We start from the raw sequence: 8,114 nt of genomic DNA, 5'->3' as shown, positions 1-8,114 counted from the left end.
GTGACTTGTCTTTGTGAAAACTACCATTTATTGAACACTTAATGCATTTTCCCCTTTCAGACCCATGGGAAGAGAAACATTAGCTTGAGTATATGAATAAGAAGGGAGAATTAAGCCATTTATTTAAGGATGCTTAGCTAATAAGTGAATAATTGGAAATTGAACTCGGATCTGTTTGACTTCAAAATTTGTGTCAGGTTTAGCTATTTGAGCGGCTCAATCATTGGATTTCCATGGTTTGAATATCACTTTCCCCTTATTTGTGTCTGCTCCAGGAAATCTCTGCTTTGTGCTACTCCCACTGTGCGTGGCCTGTTTTTACACTTCCCTACTGTCTCTCAGTGTTTGAAAAAAGCGGCCAATTATAGCAGGGTGTGGCCATTTACTACAAATGGTACTGGTGGCTCTTCGAATAGACGAGAGTTGCTGACATTGATTTATGTGACTCTGAAGTTGTGATTCATCTGTGGCTAATGACACAGAGAAGACCGGGTCCCTGCTGCTGTGTGACCAGGCAATAGCACAACTGGGGACGTGCTGTGCCTCCACTGTGGTGAGTCCTTCCTTCAATCAGGGAAAAGGAAATGTGGAAAATCCAGTTTGGAATTATCGCAGGGATTGTGAGACAGCTGCTGACCTTCTCTCAGCAGTGCTGGTGTAAAAACTTGGGAACATGTTATTATTCTAATAATGGGCACTAGGATTCCATTTAGGGAGAGATATACTTATGTGGAAAATCAAGCGTTTGATGCAGTGGGTGGGACCCAAGGACTTCGGAAAAAAGGCACAAGCGCCTCTGCAGGGACATGGAGAGAATTCAGTGGCTCTAGGAGGGAGAAGGCTAACAGGAGAAGAAATGGGGGAGATGAGCTGGAGAGTGGATTTGGGGCTGGGTCCTGAATGATGAGATTGCAAAAAAGTTCTTTGGAAAGGAGAAATTGGCCACTTCGTTGGCTCTGTGGTGTGTGAAGTGACACCCTCTCTGTGAAGTCACACATGTTTCATATGAGTTGGGAGAGCAGGTGGGAGGTTGATGAGAAATCAATGAAAGGACTGGATTTCAAGTCTAGGTCAATGTGGAGAATAATAGAGACCCTGAATGAGGAATCTGGAGCCCAAAAGGCAGGGGAGGCCACAAGAACAGCGACTGCCTGGTTATTCTTAGAAATACTGAGGAGGGCTGTGGACTCCCACAAGCCATGGAGTTACAAATGTTTGTGTGTCTCTGTGTGTGTGTGTGTGGTGTGTTGAGGAAAGCATGCTATGTCACAAACCATTTTGCTAAGATCTTGAAAGCTGAGGTTCCAGCTCACATCTTGTTTGCACTTTTTTTCTTCATACCCCCACAATTGAGTGGTTGAAGCCTAATAAGTCATAGGATTAAAAGTGTGGGCTTTCCAGAAAGAGACGACACGTTATGAAAAAGAGAAGGAAGGTTAGTTTGCTTACAAGGACCACCTAGGAAACTTAATCCCACCAATACCCCCTTCTGGCTGTGTGCTGTGGTTTGGTTATTTGTCCCCTCAAATTTCATTTTGAAATGTAATCCCTAGTGTTGGAGGCAGGGCCTGGTGGGAGGTGACTGGGTCATGTGGGTGGATCTCTCATGGCTTAGTGCTATCCTAGTGAGTTCACGTAAGAGCTGGTTGTTTGTAAGTGTATGGCACCTCCCCCCAACTCTCTCTCTCTTGCTCCTGCTCCTGCCATGTGAGACACCTGCTCTGCCTTCATCTTCTGCCATGATCGGAAGCTTCCTGAAGCCCCCCAGAAGCCAAACAGATGCTAGCACCATGTTTCCAGTACAGCCTGCAGAACAGTGAGTGACTTAAACCTCTTTTCTTTTTTAACCCAGCCTCAGGTATTTCTTTATAGCAATGCAAGAATGGCCTGATACACTATGTCATGCACAGATGTTGTCTGTCTTTTGCCAAGTGATGTGCAGGGAGAACTGTCACTCACTCCTAGATTCTCAAAAGCATGGCCTGCACATGCTCTGGGCTCTGAGCTTACCGTGGAGATGAGTTGGTTAGTCCACCCCTGCCTTGATTCTTGCTCAGAATAGGCACACTGCTCCCCCAGAACAGATGTCAAAGCAGGACTGGTGAGAGGTGGCTTTCAGGACAGTAACGGGTTGCAAGGGTTCCTTTGAATATGCCCAGTAAGTGAAAAAAGGCTAGGAGTAGGTAATCCAGGATTGTTCCAGAGGGAAATAAGTTCCTTCTACCTTCCCATACTATCCATCCTGGCATATATCTGCAAATTTCAGTTTACAGGGCCATTGTTTCTTTAGCCTCAGGGGAGACTTCCAAGAGAAAGAAGGCAACAAGGACGTGGAGTATGACAAGATTAGGAAAGTGAAATTTTCACAGAAATCCCCAGTACACCTTCCTTATTTCATTAGTCAACCCTGTGTCACATGGTGTTTTTGCAGCAAAAGATACTGGGAAATGTAGTTTTCATTTGGGTATCTACTATACAGTTTCTCTGAACGCAGGAATGAGGTGATTATATACAAGGTTTTGGGAAGTGAGAATTCGGGGGCTGGCAGGATTTTAGAAGCAGACGTGTTCAGAGAATGGTAACCTTTTTCTTGCATGGCTGATCACTTGACACCATGCTTGTTGTCGGACTTTCAGCAGTGTGTTGTTCACTGGAGTGAACTGTCACTAATCAATCAGTATGGATTTGAAACCGGGTCTGGGGATTACTATGGCCAGAAAATAACCAGTGTTTTCCTGTAGGATAGGAACCTTTTATTTATTCTGCCTGTAAAGAAAGTAGAGTCCTCTTAGTCGGGAAGATAGGAAAAATAGATATTAAGTTGACAACAGGCCATGTCTGCCACATCTGCTGTGCCTTCATGCTGATGATACCCTGCTTGAAAGAAAATCAAATCTATGAAACAAAAAGTGTGCATTCTTTCATACGCATTTACCTATTTATTTGCACTTACCCAGGTTTGCATTTACCAGTTTATTCACTTAATATGACTTGATTAAGAACTTATAATATTGGCACTGGCAATTCAAGGATAAGTCATATCTTGTCTGCAAGTCACTCATTCTCAGTGGAAAGAAACAGAAAATGAACATCTGTAGCAATGAGATAGATGCTATAAGAGAGAAACAGAGGACACAGCAGGAGAGCATGAGAGAAAGGCTGTTACCTCTCCTAGAGGGGTCAGGGATGGCTTGTTAGAGAAGAGGATTGTGTGAGATAGCAGTTAGATGATGAATGTTGTGCAGATGACTTCATATGCTTTGTTAGTTAAAGAGTAGATGTGTCATTCATTGACGGTGCTACCTGGGAGTAAATAGATGCCAAACTGTTAGGAGTGATGTGAGGATCGTGTGAGCTAAAATCTGACATAGAATAGGATTCAGTAAATGTTGATTGAATGAATGCCTGCATACAGAGACTCTTTGCTTTACAGGTGAGGATATTGAGGCTCAGGAGGTGCAAAACTTGCCAGTGGCCCCACATCCAGTAAGTAACAGGCTGAAGCTTTAATCCCAAGGCCCATATGCTTTATTCATGCTTTGCCTCAAGCTTTGGGTTAAGAAAAAATTTCAATTAGAATTACGCAGATTCGGTGGAGAAAAACACAAATCTACCTGAAAATTCATCAGCTAGATGGAATGCAGCATGTACCTCTCTTCACCTCCCATTGAAATGACTTAGCAGTGTAAGTTCTTATTTGCAATAGACATTGACTGAGCACCTACCACAAAGAAGGTACCATTCTCAGAAATGTGAAAGGCATACAAATAGGTTACACATGGTGCTCTCACTTGATACGCAAATTTTTATTCTTGCACATATTTTGCGTTCAAAATTCCAGAGGTAGAGACCTCTGGGGTTTTGGAGCAAGGCCCTACCATCTTCTGCAGATAACTACTCTCCTTTTGAGAGACAGCTCTTGGCCTGTTACTGGGCTTTGGTGGAAACTGAACGTTTGACTGTGGGTCATCAAGTCACCATGTGACCTGGACTGCCCATCATGAACTGGGTGCTTTCTGACCCATCTAGCCATAAAGTGGGCCATGCTCAGCAATATTCCATCATCAAATGGAAGTGGTATATAAGTAATTGGGCTTGAGCAGGTCCGGAAGGCACAAGTAAGTTACATGAGGAAGTGGCTCAAATGCCCATGGTCTCCACTCCTTCCACCCTGCCTTCTCTTTTCCAGTCTGCACTGATGGCCTCATGGGAAGTCTTCTATGATTAGTTGACAGAGGAAGAAAAGACTAGGGCCTGGTTCACAGATGATTCTGCATGATATGCAGGCACCACCCAAAAGTGGACAGCTGCAGCACTACAGCTCCTTTCCAGGACATCCCTGAAGGACAGCGGTGAAGGGAAGTCTTCCCAGTGGGCAGAACTTCTAGCAGTGCAGCTGGTTGTGCACTTTGCATGGAAGGAGAAATGACCAGATGTGTGATTATACACTGTTTCGTGGGCTGTAGCCAATGGTTTGGCTGGATGGTCAGGGACTTGGAAGAAGCATGATTGGAAAATAGGTGACAGAGAAATTTGGGGAAGACCTCTCTGAGTGGTCAAAAACTGTGAAGATATTTGTATCTCATGTCAGTGCTCACCAACAGGAGACCAGTAGAGGAGGATTTTGATAATCAAGTGGATAGGATGACTACTTCTGTGGACACCACTTAGCCTCATTCCTCCGGCCACCTCTGTCATTGCCCAATGGCCCCATGAACAAAGTGGCCATGGTGGCAGGGATGGAGGTTATGCATGGGCTCAGCAACATGGACTTCCACTCACCAAGGCTGACCTGGCTATGGCCATATGGCACCATTCCTCAGGGTGATCAGCCAGCTACCTGGTGGCAGGTTGATTACCTTGGACCTCTTCCATCAAGGAAAGGGCAGAGGTTTGTCCTTACTGGAATAGACACTTACTCCAGATATGGGCTTGCCTATCCTGTACACAATGCTTCTGCCAGGACTACCATCCATGGACTCACGGAATGCCTTATCCACCATCATGGTATTCTATGCAGCATTGCCTCTGACCAAGGCACTCACTTTACAGCTAAAGAAGTGCAGCAGTGGGCTCATGCTCATGGAATTCACTGGTCTTACCATGTTCACCGTCATCCTGAAGCAGCTGGATTGATAGAGCAGTGGAATGGCCTTTTGAAGTCACAATTACAATGCCAACTACGTGACAGTACTTTGCAGGGCTGGGGCAAAGTTCTCCAGAAGGCCATGTATGCTCTGAACCAGTGTCCAATATATGCTTCTGTTTCTCCCATAGCCAGGATTCATGGGTCCAGGAATCAAGGGGTGGAAGTGGAATTGGCACCACTCATCATCACCCCTAATGATCCACTAGCAAAATTTTTGCTTCCTGTTCCCGTGACATTCTGTTCTGCTGGCCTAGAGATCTTTGTTCCAGAGGGAGCAATGCTGCCACCAGGAGACACAACAATGATTCCATTAAACTGGGAGTTAAGATTGCCTCCTGGACACTTTGGGCTCCTCCTTCCTTTAAGTCAAAAGACTAAGAAGGGAGTTACAGTATTGGCTGGGGTGATTGACCTCGACTATCAAGATGAAATCAGTCTACTACCCCATAAGGGTGGTAAGGAAGAGTATGCATGGAATACAGGAGATGCATTAGGGTGTCTCTTAGTATTACCAAGCCGTGTGATTAAGGTCAATGGGAAACTACAGCAGCCCAATTCAGGCTGGACTACAAATGGTCCAGACCCCTCAGGAATGAAGGTTTGGGTCACTCCACCAGGAAAAAAAAACACCCACAACCTGCTGAGGTGCTTGCTGAAGGCAAAAGGAATACAGAATGGGTAGTAGAAGAAGGTAGTCATCAATACCAGCTATGACCACGTGACCAGCTACAGAAATGAGGACTGTAACTGTCATGAGTATTTCCTCCTCCTTTTGTTAAAAACATGTTTGTGCATGTATACACTTGTACTAAGAAAATATCTTCATTTTATTTCCTTTTCCTTTTTCATGTGGCATAAGATTTATTGACTTCATATCAGCAGTGAAGTATTGTTAACTTTATGTAATAGTGTTTTGGTTGAGGATTGGTGTGTTTCTGGTTATAGGAAGGATACTTGCATTAGGCATAATTATGACCTTATTACTGTCTTTATTTGAAGATTATGTATGATCTCAGGAGATGTGTATGGGTTCAAGTTGACAAGGGGTGGACTTGTGATGGTTAATACTGAGTGTCAACTTGATTGGATTGAAGGATGCAAAGTATTGATTCTGGGTGTGTCTGTGGGGTATTGCCAAAGGAGATTAACATTTGAGTCAGTGGACTGGGGGAGGCAGAACCACCCTTAATCTGGTGGGCACCATCTAATCAGCTGCCAACAAATATAAAGCAGGCAGAAAAATGTGAAAAGGCAAGACTGGCCTAACCTCCCAGCATACATCTTTCTCCCCATGCTGGATGCTTCCTGCCATCAAACATTGGACTCCAAGTTCTTCAGTTTTGAGACTCGGACTGGCTCTTCTTGCTCCTCAGGCTTGCAGACAGCCTATTGTGGGACCTTGTGATCATGTAAGTTAATACTGTATATATAAATAAATATTATATACATATATAAAGTTAATACTTAATAAACTCCCCTTTATATATATATATATATAAAAATATATACCATATTAGTTCTGTCCCTAATACAGCCTCTTTTTAGTAATTTGCATATGGAGAGGGTAAGTGCTATTGTAACTTCTGGCAACATAGATCGATTTGGCCTGTTCTTGAATTTCATATGATTGAAATCATACAGCATCTGCTATTTTATGGCTGGTTTCTTTCACTTGACTTTGGGTTTATGAGATTATTCCATGTAGTTATATGCAGTTGTGGTTCTTTTATTCTCATTGATGTACAACATTCTAATGCATACTTTTCAATTGCTTCTAGTTTGGGCAACTATGAGTAATCTGAACATTCTCTGAGTATGCTCTGAATATTTCCATTCATGTCTTTTGTGAACATATGTATACATTTCTATTGGGTATAAAGGTTAGCATGGAATTTATGGATGTTAGTGTACACATATGTTCAGCTTTGTACTTGCAAGTAGCTTTTCGAATAGAGTTGTAAAAATTTATGTTCTTGTTTAAAGTTTTCATTGTTCCAATTACTTGCCAACTCCTATTTTCTGAGTTGTTTTTACAAATTTTAGATATTCTAATAGGTACATAGTAATATTTTACTGAGGTTGAAATTTTAATTTGCAATTCCCAGATGACTAATGATGTTTATTCACCATTTGGATATCTTATGAGTTTCTATCCAAGTCTTTTATTTTTTAAAAAATTATTTGGTTATAGGCTTATCTTACCAATTTGTAGGGTTTTTTACCTTTCACATATGCTACATATGATTACTTTGTTAGATATAAGTATTGCAAATAATATACTCTGCTACTTTGTGGTTTGCCTTTTCACTATATGATTTATTTTGATAAATAATACTTTTTAATTTTGAGGCTTTAAAAGCATACAGTTTTTCTTTTGTGTTAGTGCTTCTTTTATTTTTTTATTTGTTTTTGTTTTTGTTTTTTGAGATGGAGTTTCACTCTTGTTGCCCAGGCTGGAGTGCAATGGTGTGATCTCAGCTTACTGCAACCTCCACCTCCGGGTTCAAGTGATTCTCCTGCCTCAGCCTCCCAAGTAGCTGAGATTACAAGTGCATGCCACCATACCCGGCTAATTTTGTATTTTTAGTAGACATGGGGTTTCACCATGTTGGTCAGGATGGTCTCGAACTCCTGACCTCAGGTCATCTGCCCACCTCAGCCTCCCAAAGTACTGGGATTATAGGTGTGAGCCAACGCACCCAGCTTTAGTGCTTCTCATATCCTATTTGAGTTATCTTTGCTTAATTAAAAGTCATCAGGTTATTATCATATGTTTTAAAAACTTTACTGTTTTATATTTCATATTTAAAATCGCAATCTGGTTGTAATTAATTTCTGTGTAAGCTGTGAGAAGGAGTAAAATTCATTATTTTCCAAATGGATACCCAGCTCACCATTTATTGGCAAGACTGTCTTTTCCCTATGGCACTGCACTGTCACCTCCATTATAAATTAGGGGACAATA

The sequence above is a fragment of the Theropithecus gelada genome, chromosome 9 (genome assembly GCF_003255815.1).
Source record: "Theropithecus gelada isolate Dixy chromosome 9, Tgel_1.0, whole genome shotgun sequence".
In the NCBI taxonomy this organism is placed as follows: domain Eukaryota; kingdom Metazoa; phylum Chordata; class Mammalia; order Primates; family Cercopithecidae; genus Theropithecus; species Theropithecus gelada.
This window is presented reverse-complemented; position numbering follows the sequence as displayed.